This window comes from Glycine max, chromosome 2, assembly GCF_000004515.6.
Source record: "Glycine max cultivar Williams 82 chromosome 2, Glycine_max_v4.0, whole genome shotgun sequence".
NCBI lineage: Eukaryota > Viridiplantae > Streptophyta > Magnoliopsida > Fabales > Fabaceae > Glycine > Glycine max.
In genome coordinates, this window is record NC_016089.4 from 41,910,623 (window position 1) to 41,926,146 (window position 15,524).

Here is a 15,524-nt window from a genome sequence, read left to right on the forward strand (position 1 = left end):
TGTTGTTATATCCCTATAGTGAGTATCATCTAAACCTTAAACCACACCAAAAAGTAATAATGTTGCTATACTTAGATCAAGTATTTAGCATAATTTATGATATATTTATAAGTTATTTTTATATTAGTTTAATAAGTTTTTCAAGATAGTTTGTGCAAACAGCTTATAATTTATATAAAAAATAACTTCATTTATTCTTCAATTATAAAAATAAGTTATATACATAAAGTACTTATATAATAAACACTTATTCAATACACAATTAAAGTTTCATATTTTAAAATTAATATTGTCTAAACAACATATGTAAAACCTATCATTATCCTAGAATAAATTTATCATGATCTTGTATAGTTTGAGGTAGGGACGGACAAACAATTGGATTTAGGCAGATTCGGTTCTAAAATACACAACCTTGTTGAAAACAAAATTTCTTGTATATGGATTGATGTTATTCGATATGCTTCAATATCGATCAAGTTTCACGTCTCGATTTTTGTGAATGCTACGGGTGTGGTATATTGGGTTGTTGAGGTCTCCTCTCCTTGAGAATGGGATTGTGATGGTCGCCTTGTACAATGGTGTGTTGAAAGTGGGGACAACAATAGAGATAACAATGAAGAAAGGAATGACTAGTAGGGTTATCATAATTGAATAGGTCATTGTCTCAATAAGAGTACTAGATTAATGGTTAGACCTGTGATCTATTAATTGAACCACTCAAATTGATATATAATATTATTACTTTATATATATATATATATTGTCAATTCTATAGCAAAATAACTTGGTTTGGTGGTAATTTGAATTCCATGGTCTAAAGTTTTGTTTTTTTTTTTTTTTTGTGATTTATTCAAGAGCCTTGTTGAAAAACTACTTATGAAAAATGACATTAAAAAAAGTGTGTATGAAAAAACTTTCACAATTGAACTGGTCTTACGTACTGGTTCGAGCTAGGTTTAATAGCACTATGATGATTGAAAGAGGAAGTGACAAGTCTCCTTCAGAGTCACTACCACCAAACAAGACTAAGACAATTGGAGACAAGGTTGAATGAGTGGGAAACTCTAGTGCTATTGTGTTAGGGAAATTTAATGAAAAGATATAACCTTTTATTAATATTGAAATCTCACAAAATTTTTGGATACAGAGAATTTTAAACTGATAGTTAACTAGTAAATTTCCTTTTCAATCATGCATATCTATTACATAGAGCAATAGCGTAAATTTGAATTTTCTCAAAAAAAGAAAAGTGTTGATTGAATCTATCTATGGGGTCTTATAGGAGTGTTTTCCTCAAAGACTTGTTGATGTGCTTTATCTAAAATAGATTAACCCCTTTTCTAATAAATGGATTCTCTCAACTCTCAAGTGACATGAGAAAAAATGTCTCTCTCATCCTCAACAATCACAATTTTGATAAAACCTCCCTATTTAATATTTACAAAAATAGAGATAGATACAACATATGACTGAAAATTCACGTAAGAGTATTCGTTCCAACTTTTCTTAGCCCTTAGCACAACCATCGTTCACAATTGTAAGATCAATGTTGTTGAGACTTTACATTTTAAGTGTAGAATTTTGTGTTCCACACAGTTACTGCAAGAGTAAGCCTAAAGCTATTAAGAATATCAAATTATAAAATGAAGCTATGATAGCACTATAAACAATTTTCATCAACTAGAAGAATTATTTCATCAATTGAGTGCTTATTCATTACCAATTCCTACAACTTGATACATGGCCATTGGAAATAACCAAGTGCGACCTATACGTGCTATAAATCATCTACGAAGCTATCTATCAGTCTCTCTAAAAATAATCCTAGTTCAAATATCATGATAAGAGAGAATATTAAGAGAAAAATATAAGAAAACCACACAAATGTCCACAAAAACGATTTGTTTTCTCAAAGAAATTTCAGCCTTCCATCATTGGTGTCCCAAAACTCCATGATAGCAGGGTATCAAATATCCTTCAACCAATCTTGAACTTAACACACCAAATAGCAAGGGTGCCAAAACCCAGACAGATGAATAATCAGAAAATTTACCAGACATCTCTAAGATAACGTCCATCCATCTGGAATTTTTTTACTATAGCCTCTGCATTTGAAGGGTCCACATTTTCCTGAAATTAAACCCAGAAACATGGTTGTAGACATAGTTTTGATTAACATAAGATGCAATCAGGCAAAAATTAAGTGTTTATTCAATAAAAAGCTTGTCAACTTTAACCATGAAACTTATTGGAATAAATTAAAAACTTATTTTGATAAACTTCATCAAATAAGTTCCTATAAACTCTTCCTAAAATCCACATATAGTGTATTGACTAAAGCGTCAGAAGAAAGGACGGTATTATAAATTTGATGCTTTGCAAAAGTTTTAAAATTATAGATAATTCAAAGAAGTCAATTGAGTAAACTAAATAAAAGATTAATGTACACAGAGCATAAGCAAGTCCAGTAAAATCAGCAGATGGGTACAAAACAGGGTCAGTAACTACGGAGGTAGTCCAGGTCAACCCCTAACCTACTCAGCTTCTGAAAACTGAAGTTAAGGCTAAATCAGAATGAAGTGAGAGATAGGGAAAAATGTTCCACAATCAACTCACATTCATGGCAACTCTTAATTATCAATTATCAATAAGGATAAAATAAAGTTTAGAAAAAATAATCATCTTTTCCAGATAACTTTTAAAGCCCCCTAGGTCTATAAAAAGACACTGCAAAGAAAAATGGACATAAGGTGATGGAGTCATTATTTATTTTCAAAACAATATGGGATTTACTAACATACACTCACTTGTTTTTTGATTGGAGTATGTTAGCAAACCCCTATATCTATATGGGAAGAGATCAAGTTACTCCAGGATTCATCATCTCCACCATTTATTTCTTTTTTAATCTAATGGTTAAAGGTGAGTTACTCATTAGAACCATTAGATTAAAAGAAAATCAATGGTGAGGATGGAGGGTAATTCTTTTAAAGTTACTCTTGGAGTACCTTGATTCCTTCTCTCTCTCTCTCTATATATATATATATATGTGTGTGTGTGTGTGTAAAAAATGATGAGGAATAACCGAAATGGACACTTCCAAGGTTGGGGAAAGGGAGGGATGAAAAAAGACAATTAGGCATCAGTACCTGCTGCTGGACAATGGTAAGAAGAGTCCGATGAACATCTCTGGCCATGCCCTTAGGATCACACAAACATAAAGATAACCCCCCTGAGAAATCAAATTCCACAGATTTGCTGCCTGCACACAGAACTAATGCAATCAAAAAATTTATCCATAGTGCATCTGTTGCCAACTAGGTTGATAATGACGCTTACTTTATCCATCATCTTGTGTTGAACATACTCCTTTTCAGGTCCCTCTCTCGAGAATGCGACTATCAACTCTGACAAAGCACCTTGTTCCACAAAATTCTTTAGCTCATCCTCATAAATAAAATCCTATACACAGGAAAATCCTGGATCATTCTAAAACTCCATCAGGATTGAAAGCCCACCAAGCAATTATTTTACCATTTGTCGATTCCTACATCCAAAGAAGAGTAATGCAGGACCAAGTTGAACGCCATCCTCTTTGAGGACCAATCTTTCCTGGGTAAATAAAAGATAATGCAACAATTAAAAAGCAGAGTCTTACCATAAATTAAGTTCATGTATTCAACAGTATCAATGTTATTCAGGAACATTTTGGAAATCTAGAAATTAGTGTGTATTGATTCAATTTATTTAAAAGAAATCATCTCTTACTTTTGCCAATTTTTTTTAAAAAAATTGAAAAAAAAATGACTACTTCCTACAAAACAAAACAAACTATATTCCCAAACAACCATTTAATCATTTAGGTAAACCAGATTTTTCCAACAAACTGGGACTTGAATTGGAGCTTCTGATTCTCATGGAATCAGAATTAGATATTTCATATCTTAGCTCAATATTGTGCTTGATTTTACGTACTTTTCTTTTTGGTTCCAATGTTTCCTTTCTATCCTTCACTTTCTATTCTACACCTCCACCCCAAAATTTTCCCTCTTCATTTAATATTATGCAAAAGCTAGCAACCTGATTTTCATAAATATTTAAAAACTACAAAACATCTGTAAAATGTTAACGTACCTGTAAAAATCCCCTGAAAGGTGCCAAGCCTGTACCAGGACCAACCATAATAATAGCAACGGAATGATCAGCTGGTAACTTGAAGTTTGATGTTCTGATAAAAATAGGAGCCCAACTACAGTCACAGCTTTTCTCTAAGGGAATGGCATTCTGATAATTTGAGAGATTCAGGTCAGATATAATAAAGCTTGATTGGGGAAATTCATACAAAGATTATGAAAAAAGAGTCCAAGACATTGAAACAAGAATTTGATAGCACAAAGTGAATCCATCAAAAGTTGATACCTTCATCCAGGTTGAACATACTCCTTTGTGAATTCTTCCTGTAGGAGTTGGACCACATACCAAGGCACAAGTTACATGTACCCTTTGCGAGGAAAACCTAGAATATAAAAACTAAACAACATTATTTTATGGCCACTTCTCTCTTAAAACTTTGTTCATATATTTTAGATAGTATAAGATAATCACCTAGGCGAGGATGAAATAGAATAATAACAAGGTTGTAAGTGAGGGGCTACTGCAGCAAAAAACACACCAAGCGGTGGTTTTGCTGAGGGGAACTCAGCCATTACCTCAAGGAGACTTCTCTGACTTCCCAGCAGCCATTTGGAGTACTCATCCTGGAAAACAAAAATTTTCAAAACTATTATTAACAGAGGAAAATATAGAAAAGTCTCAACTTGAAAACAGAAACAGTATAACTCTAGCAAAATTTTCAACCTTCCCCTGAGGAGATGAAAGGAACGTTAATCTATCTGCTTCACTTGGTTCTGAAGTATGTGCAGCCAGAGCCACTAAAGCAGCCTGAAAGAGAAGCACAGCTAACTATTTCTTCCTTTATTTTCTTAAAAGAAAAATCTTTTGAAACATATTGTTATACTTATAATAAGTAAAAGCAATTATATACTACATAATAAGAGAAAAAATAAAAGAAATGGAAAACACAGTCAGTGAAGGTCATAAAAACCTTGCGTGGAGGGTTCAAGAGATCTGCATAATGTGCCAAAACAAAGCCCAGTGTGCAAGGGCCAAGAAAAGGAGGAGGCAGAGAACCTCCAAGAGGAGTACCATCCTCATTATCAGTGAGAAGGGAAAACACCAAATCCAAATCCTGACCCAGCAACTTTCCAGCTTCTTCAACAGCTTCATCATCGTTTTCAGCAAAAACACCCACATTGTCAGCAGTTTCATATCTGAGAAAGATCAAACAAAACCATCCACCTGATTACTTAATGGTTAACAGTTGAAAGTTGAAACTGACAGAGAATACTTTCTTATATGCATTATGAATGATTTGTACAACATATTTATATACAATGCGTCTGAATCAATCTCTAAAAATTAGGAATTAGCATCAAGCTATCTAAGGAAACTATACAACAAATCAATGAAATATCACCCTAAATCAGGATCACAACCCTCTCTATTCTCAGGCAAAATAATACTAGAATAACATTTTAAAACCCATAGAAATTATAATACTTACAAGTACAACCACATCATATCCAAAAAGAACTAAATCAGTAAATTGTCACCACAATAATCCTATCATATCTTTAAAATAAATACATAAGTTCTCAAACAAAAAAAAATTGCAAGAGTTTATTTAAAAATCATAAAAGATATAATATAATAGTAATTGCCCATGGCTATCGTTCTTTCTTTTTTATCTTGTGGCCTGGTCCTGTTATTGTTTTCTTGCTTACCAAAAAAATGAGTTTATTCTTTGCAAAGAAACACATAGTCCAACTTACATTATGCCAGTCCCGGATATGTCAAACTCCAAATGTATGCAAGAACGATCAGACTCAAATTTGTGAAGTTCTCTTTGAACAGCAACATTAACCCTTCAAGAAAGATACAACAGTTTCATGGTATCAAGCTTTCAAGTTTAGTAAAAAAATAACAACAGCCATAAATCAACATGCACAACTTCAAATACCTGCAAGGATGGTGAATATCAAACACAGCATTACCATTTGCTACATTTAATTGATTATCATTGCAAGATGTGACAGTGGAATCATGAATAACCACTCGATATTCAGGAATAGCAGCCTTATAAACAGTAGATACAGTATTTACATCATCCTCATCTCGGAGCAACTGATCCAACTCAGGCCATAGAGATTCCTTCCTGCAAAGGAAAAGCAAATTCAGAAACATCTAAATGGAGAAAAGCAATAGCCACACACCACATTTCATACAATTTTTATATATTCCCCAGTGAATCTTATGAATAATAGGATTATACTTACCAAGCAACAAAATCAGAAACATAGAGAAAAGCAATAGAGATTCCTTCCTGCAAAGGAAAAGCAAATCCAGAAACATTCTAAATGGAGAAAAGCAATAGCCACACACCACATTTCATACAATTTTTATATATTCCCCAGTGAATCTTATAAATAACAGGATTATACTTACCATGCAACAAAATCATCCTCAATGGATTGATCATCATCACCTAGCCCCAATGGAACAAGACGCTTAGCACCTGTGCCAAACACAAGCCTGCATATAAGATATCTATGCAAAGTTGAAAACTACTTTAACATCATTTAAGCCTTGTTTAAAACTAAAAACTTAGATTCATGTTTTCACTTCCCATAAATATAACTTGAATTTTAAACATAAATTCGCAAAAAATTTAAATCTATACTTTAGCAATACAAGTTCTTCCTATATTGTTAAAAATACACTATACTTGTATATAATTAAATTCCACCAACAAAAATATAAGTGAAGTCTAGTAAGTGGGCTTGGTATATCTGAATTTTGAAGCCAATATACATAACAAAATTTTCCAACAAATATGTTATAGTATTTTCTGCAAGTATCAGAACAGTTTTCCATCCAATAGATTTCTAGTATCAAATATGGCATACTGCCATACTAAAAACTTTGGATATAACATACTAAAGCACCAGCCCATGCTAAGCTAACAAAACAAAATCACACAAGAAAATAAATGGATTTTGGGGAGGAAAACAAACATCTTCACCACAAATGATATTGATGAATAAACATATCAAGCTCCTTAGCTTTTCCCAGGTAATAATGCCAGCAGAATCATGCAATCAAAAAGGAGCATATATACCAATTTGATTTTATGAGGTCACAAGAAAATACAGTTGATGAGATAACAGACCTTGTTCACTAAGTTCTTCATTAACTATTTTACCTATCTGTTTCAGAAGAAAAGATGATCAGATGATGAACTGTTTTTGTCAAATAAACAAAATTAAAATCATCTGAATTTTACCTTATTAAAATGATCATACTGCTGGTTACCTAAGCCAAAAACACCATATGTGAGCTGTTGAAGCCAGGTACCCCTGTCGTCTTTAACCTAAAATTATGTCCCCAAAACTTTGAATCCTTTTAAGTATAGCTGAGAGAGAGAGAGACATCAAATCTTGGATTTTCTTAGAAAAGGGATGTAATACTACAAACCTCAGTAAACCATTTGTGAAATCTTGCAGCATTGTCAGTTGGCTTTCCATCTCCATATCTACCATGTCAGGTCCAAATGCATCAAGGGTGATGCTAGGTGCACCAGCATTATTGCTTGTGCACCCAGCAATTGTTTTTAATTCCCTAAATGCCCCTGGTGTCTTCTTCCTTTTGAAGTTGGTTGCAGTGTTATTTTTTCTCTTACGCCTCCATTGTTTTTTTCTTCGCTTTCTCCCTCTGTTGTTGGTTCGTGTTGGTTTTTCATTGTTGAGAGAGTTGCTGCTTGGGTCGAGATGAAAGTGTTATGGGTCGGTGGTGATTGTTGCGGTGGTTGTTTCGTCGTCGTCGGCATTTAAGGTATGCCATTTTACTGCATTTTGCTGGGTGTGCATGAGTTGATCCGTATGTGTAAGTTATAAGTACAGATCAAGTTGATCCGTATGATCTGTACGGATCAAGTTGATCCGTATAGATCATACGGATCAAGTTGATCTGTATGAAACATACGAATCAAGTTGATCCGTATGAGTCATACAGATCAAGTTGATCCATATGAGTCATACGGATCAACTTGAGTGAAGGACATTTTTGCCCATTCACTTAAAATGCAGGGTGCATCAGCAATAATGCTGGGTGCACCTAGCATCACCCATGCATCAAATACAACATAGATTTCAAAATAATAATAATAATGATGATGAACTTCAAGTTTCCGACCATTTTTTATGTGCATAATTCTTATGTGGCCAACATGAAAAATGCAACTGACTCTTTCTTCAGCTTCTCTTCATATTGATCATCATCCATTGTATAGTCATCCTAGATCAATTTATATACATCAAATACTTAAGCCACATCCAGTTAGCTACATTTTACCTTTTGGAGTTTCTATAGAATAATTCCACGAGTCACTAGTTTGGAAGACTTTCTGAAAGTCCCCTTAACAAAAACATTTTAAAAAGTACCACATTTTCCCCACTACAACCATAACAGAGGGATTGCCAAAATTTCATCCCAGGCCAACTTACCAGGTCAACAACTTTGACAGCTGTTTTTTCATACCTAGCCTTGATCTCCTCTACCAAAGCCTATAATAAAAATATAAAGAGCAAATAAAAGTTGTGATTATAAAGCATATACATGCTTGACTGCAGGTATAAATGCATAGTGCTCTTAGGAAAACAACAAAATCCCCCTTTAATTCAAGCCTTTTGGAAATAGTGGCATTAGCTTCATCATTACAAAAATGTATTATGTCATAATGATTTTCTAGCTAAAATTAGAAAATGCCATAATCAGTCAATTATGAACATGTAATTGCAGGGAGTCATTTCCAAATTGACACAACCAGCATCCTTTTTCTTGTGGTGCTCTTAGAATTTGAAATTAGGGCCTAACTCTAACCCACAAAATCGACTTGTAATGTGAGGAGTTACATTTTCCAAACTTTCACAGAAATACCATTAGGATTAACAATTTTACCATTATTCATCCTCTTAAGAGCTTCTTTTACCTACAACTCAAATTTTGTGATGGTAGGTCAAATTGAGTTCATCTTCTTGGATTTCTAATCCTTCTATATTACAGGATGATCCTTACCCATCATTAAAAAGGCTTATAAAAAAAGTTCTCCACCTATCTTTGATATCTTGGTCTATAACCAAAACTTTTCCTTCTTCATCCTTGATATATATTACTTAGTCCAAAATCTCATGATTTCCTTTCCATATTTTTGGCAAGCTTATATATCTTCCATTCTCCATTCTTAGCCCCCAAGATCTCAGTAAAACTCCTTAAAAGCTTTGGATTGTCCCTTCATGCAAAGTTTTCTTTCTCTTATTTCTAACTTTCATTTCTGTTTCACCCCACTATCCATTATTCTGCTATAATAGAGGTTTTGAGGTTGGCTGTTCTGCACCATAATCTGGGATTGATAATGCTTGAGTTGTCACCACTTGATTCTTGGATTTGTAACTTTTCAGATTTATTGTTTAGTGTTTACAACTTTTTAAAAGGAACATTAAGGATCAAGACTCTGTTGTGTGTAATAAAACTTTCTCGTGGAATTACATTGCATTTCTTCCAAACTCTTTTATCGGAACTCCTTATAAAAAAGAAATCAATTTGTGACCTTGAGGTATTACTCTTATAAGCAATTAGATGTTTCTGTCACTTCTGAAAACAAGTGTTTATAATATTGAAATCATATACCATTGCGAAATCAAGAACAGATTATCCTTTCTCATTTAGCTCTCTAAAGCCAAAACCACCATGAGTTCTTGTAAATTGCCTTACTTCACTACCAACATGTCCATTTAAATCTCTGCCTGTGAGAATCTTTTCTTCTTGTGCAAAACCTTGAACCAACCCCTTCAAAATCTTCCAAAAACTTTTCTTTTCAAAAGTGTCTCGCAGTTCTACTAGCAGTGCATAAGCATTGATAATATTGATAGTCTCCCACTGAACCATTAATTTTGAAGTTAAAAAATCTCGTCTCTAATACTTTTACATTCACCACATTTTCTTTCAAATTCTTGTCCACAATAATACTCACTGAATCCTTCCTCTAACTATTCCAGTGTACCAAAGTTTAGACCCTGTTGTGTCTAGTTCCTTTCCTTAAACTTTTCTCCAACTCATTCAGTTTATTAAAGATACGTATTATTAATCCTTCTCCAAATCAAAGTATCCATTACCTCCAAAGACATGTCTGTCAAAATACCAATATTCCAAGTACCAAAACCTAATCAAGCACTCCTAGACTAATTTTTTAACCTGCATCAGTCCAACTCATTTAATACTAGCAGCTCTAGCCCAAACTCCCAAACTATACACTATCCTTGTTTACAAATAAAAGGCATAAAATCATTTGTTACCAAGACGTGAAAACAATAGCACATTCTCCGGGGTAGGAAAAAGGAGTTCTAAAGAATCATTATCTTAAGCATCCCCGGTCCACTATCCGAATCACTTTAGTTTGACACTTGAAAAGCAAACAAACAAATATTCCCTCAAAAACATTCCCAGGAATAACTATTAACACTTTATATCTATAATAATCAATTCAACGATTTTTATTTTTTTTGAAAGTCAAATGTTAGTTGTTAGAAATGTTAGTTGTTTTATTAGGAGAGGGGATCGAACCGACGACCTTTCCTCCCTTCCCTCCTCCTTTATCCATCCAACCCAACTTCTAACTCCCAATTCAACGAAATTGAAAAGCAGCAACCTAAAATCACCTAAAAAAAAAAAGTGGCAAAAAAGTAATAAATATCCATACACGCACGCACCTTGGCAAAGCCCTCAGCGGTACCGGTTTGAATTCCGAAGAAAATGGCAACCCTGGTCTTCCCCGAACCAGCGTCTTCTTCTTCTTCTTCTTCTTCTTCTTCTTCCTTCACCAGAAGCTTCGGCACCGCGAGCGGCTTCGGTCCTTGCTCTGATCCGAAGATTTCCTCCACACGAACACGAGAAGCCCGATCACCAGCACCGAATCGGAAACCGAAACGCCCAGCGCCGACTCAACAACGGTTCGCACCAGCTCGGAATTCGAAGCCATCGAAGTCAAACAAACACTCGGAACTACTAAGCGAAGCTCAAATTCAGAATGCCTAAGTTTCACTGTTCGGTGAGTTAGTTTCTTTCTCTCCACCTCGCGTGCAGTGCACTCATCTTACTCTCTCTCTCTCTCTGTATATATATCGCTTTCGGTTTCGGTGTGCGAGAGAGAGAGTTCAAGGGAGAAGATAGAGGAGTGGTGGTGGTTGAACGCAACACAGAGAGTGAGGAAGGTGATGGTGTGGACTTGTGGAGTGAAACGGTGGCGTTTTGCCTGGAGTGGACCCACGAGGTAGTATTTTTTTAAATAAAAAAATTGATTGACGATGGCGTGGCCTCCTTGTTTGGTTTGGTTGCTTTTGCAGTTCCAAGGCAAGCGCATTCGCGTCGATGACATGTGACGTGCTACACTTTGAGTAAATACAAATGCTTACAAGTGCTTTTGCAGAGAATCATACTGATTAAAAAAGTTTTTGTTAAAATACCTAAAATTAGATTTTTAATTATTTATGATTTTTAGAGTAAATATTTTTTCTTTTTATTTCATGATCAATATCCTAAAAATATTGATTAAGAAAACTCAATACAAATTTGGCTCAAAGTTGTTTTTTTTTTTTAAGTTGTCTCTATTTCATCAAAATGTAGTGCCGTTGAAGATTATTTTTAGGTAGAAAGAAAGATTATTAAAAGAGCTTACTAATAGACTTGCTGTCGTGAATTGACCACATTCGTTTTTGTATTGATTCTGTTAGCAATACTATTATTAAAAGAATTAATTGTACTTTTTATTCTTTTTTATATAAATTTTACTTTTAATGTATTATATCTATAATTTTTTAAAAAATTGTGAATTTTATCTTATGCCGTTTATTCATTAATAAACATGAAAGTTAGGGATAAATTTTGAAAAAAAATAAAAAAATTGAATGTAAAACTTGTCAAAAAAATAATAATTGAAAGTAAAAAGTATAATTATGTTATGAGTAAATTGATAAAAGAAAATTCATATATTTTTTAAAAGTTGAAGATAATTTAATTTGTTAGCTGTAAATTTGTAAAAAAAAATTAAAAAAATAAGAATAAAAATATAATTAAATCTCATTAAAATTGTCCCATCATTGTCACATGTTGGTTAGACAATTTTTTGAATTTTTTCATTATTTTATTCAATTACTCAATTTGTCATTTATTCTTATAACAACTCATTCATCATGTTTAATTAATTAAATTAGATTACCTGAAAATAACTTGTGTTCTTTAGATGGTTAATTAATTAAAAATAATCTCAACTATATTATCATTTAATTTAAAATTTTAAATATAAAAATGATTTAATATAATTTCTGTCCTAGAGAGAGAGTTGATGAGGAGATTCGAGAATAGAAAAACAACACAATACACTTTATATCTCACATATTAATTCAAGCGAATTATGAATGACTAAAGGTTGAATATGATTTTTTCAAGTTAAAATTTGTTAACCTTGCAATTTAAAAAGTCTTCTTTATCTTTGTCTTAAATTTGTAAACAAAATATTTTAATATAGGACTAAATTATCCTTTAAAAAAATAGGACTAAATTACCGAGAGCTATTAATTTAGTCCTTAAAAATATTAAAATTCTAAAACAGTCCCTAAAATTGAAAAATGATTGGTTAAGTTAGTATTGTTATCACCTTTAATTAACTAACGACAAGCATACTAGTATGGCGTATTTGGTGGTCACATTGGCCTACAATATTCAAAGGGTTGTTGGATATATAAATATAAAGTATTAATATTTGACATAAAATCCTAATAAAATAGCAAAGCCCACAATTGTTCGTGCCGTTTGTCAATCCTAATAAAGTATTAATATTTAAGTGTCAATGCTTAACATTGTTTGAGTTTGTTTGTTTTTTAAAGTAGATACCTTTAGTTGAAAGTTAAATACTAATTTCTTAAGATAAAATTTATTTAAAAGATTAATTTTCTTTCAATAAATGGTTTTTTATATGAACGATCAAGGAATCAAATTCATGATCATATATTTAAAAAATAATATTATTTATCAATTATGTCAAATTTTGTTGTTATATTGTCAATAAATTTAACAAACCACTTTTAACAATAATAATGTTTATATAATAAAAGTACTCATTTAAACCAATAATATTTATATAATAAAAAGTACTCGTCCAAAAAATAAGCCAAGTGTAATATTGAAACTCATTTAAGTCATGTAAAAAGTAAAAGGAGAAATAATAGATTGGAGGAAAAAGTGGTAAGAACAAATTATTATTAGGGAAAAATCTATTTAAAATATGTAAAAACTAAAAAAAGAAAGTTAGGTTGGACTTTGGAGATAGCCTAAACACCCATACATGGCGGATTTAACTTTTCTAGGCAAGCAAGGTTGAATTGCTAATTACAAAACAGTTATAATTATTGATTAAAAAACCATTGAAATATTAAATGACAATTTAATTTTTAATTTTTTTTACAAAACTTTTAATTTTCTAATAAACAGATATAGAAACAAATATAATTTCCTTTATCATTAAACATTTTCCTTTTACAGAAATGGAATTCATAGCATGCATCATTGCTTTTGATAAGGGAAACTGATGCAATCCAAGTCATGAATGCTTGGCCCATATCATTCCAGATGCAAATTCAAGAATACCATTGTTCATTTTCAAAGAACACAAGATCATAAAAACAAAAAAAGATGAAGAAGATGAACGGAACGACGCCACGATCTGCGGAGAATTGATAAGTCGAAGGAAGATTTGTCATAAAGGAATAATTTTCTTGATAAGAATCAATTTGGTTTTCAGTTAAAAATAAAAAAAAAAGGCTAAACTCTCTCTAAGCACAAGCTTAATTTCAATTATGCAAAGGCTTAAGAAGATAACTAAGTCTCTAATAATCCCTTAAACACTCAAACCTATTTACATCAAGCTCAAGCCCATTAGACAAGTAAACAAGAGTTTTCGTAAATTCTCATTGAAGGTTTGCACTAAGCGAGACATTTGCGCTAAGTCTAATTGCTGGAATTGCGCTTAGCGAGTTAGTGCGGCTGAGTGAGCTATTCAGCAATTTTCAACGTGCTCCAATTTAGTCTCTTATGATTTTCTTCTTCTTTGTCTTTGATGAGTAGTCTATCCTTGATCCTCTTGGTCATTTCTTCTTGTCGAAACTTGACTTTGGACCTTGTCATTGAATCCTTCACTCATGAAGTGCTTCTAGGTCCTTATATTCTTTGAATAACCCTCTATCATCCTCTCATTTTTTAAAAGAACCAGTCCTTGGATTATACTCTTGGGATAGCCCTCTGTGAAAAAGGCTAGCTAACGCAGAGACAGATCTACGCTTACCACTATACTTAGTAATATAGTACAAAGTGGGCATAGTTTTGGATGGCCTTTTTTATGCTTTTAGTATGTGGGCGATATGGTTATCCTATATTTATGCTGGTATTTATACAGAGTATAACTTCTATTGAGACGACCTCTGACTGGGCTTTTGATCTATTTGTCTATGTTTCTTATACCAATATATATATATATATAACATTCTTCTTTATAAAAAATTAATAGGGAAAATTATTTACCCTGGCTCATTGCAGAAGCATCCCTTCCAATTCTTCCAACATTTTTTATATTTTTATAACTAAAGTCCCACCACTATTTTTTTATTTAATCCAAAGTGATGTTGCCTTCTTATGAACACTACTGGATCGAATTTTCTAAAAATCAGAATTTTCCATGAAGGTAACTAGAGTATGGTCTTTACCATTAACCATTTCATAACTCAACCAATGATCGAAACAAAATCAACATATTGTGCTAACTGTTTCACCTTTTCTCAAAAGATGAAGCAGAATTGAAGTTTGTAGTGAAATTTTTTTGAGTACTGAGCAGTTTTGAAATCAAATTGGTTTGCAGCTCTATGGTTTCGCCTACTCTGGACCCTTTGGACATTTTCTCTACAATTTAGGGGGGAGAAAGGCAATGACACTGTTGCTAAGAAGGTACTGTAAGCTTATGATGTTGTTGTCTGTTGGTCTGTCCTCTAGCTCTTTCATTTATAGGGACAGTATTTTGTATTATGTTAAGTTCTATAATTTCCTTGGCTCTAGTACAAGTTCATAGAAAGCATTGGATATGCCAACTTGTTGACTAGCAAAATATCAAATGCAAGGATAGTTGAACATTTAAGTATCTCTTTATTTCAATGTTGGAAAATTGGCAAACACACATTCTAATAAATTGATAGTAATTGAGATTAATCCAAATTCACAATTATTCAAAATAATTAGTTGTATCCGGTTTTAAAATATACATATAAGGCAGTTCTCATATAGTGATAGAAAAATATCTGGAAAAT

At 32.6% G+C, this 15,524-nt stretch overlaps 1 pseudogene; it reads right to left on the reverse strand.

The window, feature by feature from the left end:
- Positions 1–1,695: 1,695 nt before the first annotated feature.
- LOC100813553 (NADPH--cytochrome P450 reductase-like) lies at positions 1,696–11,475 on the reverse strand (annotated as a pseudogene).
- Positions 11,476–15,524: the final 4,049 nt, after the last annotated feature.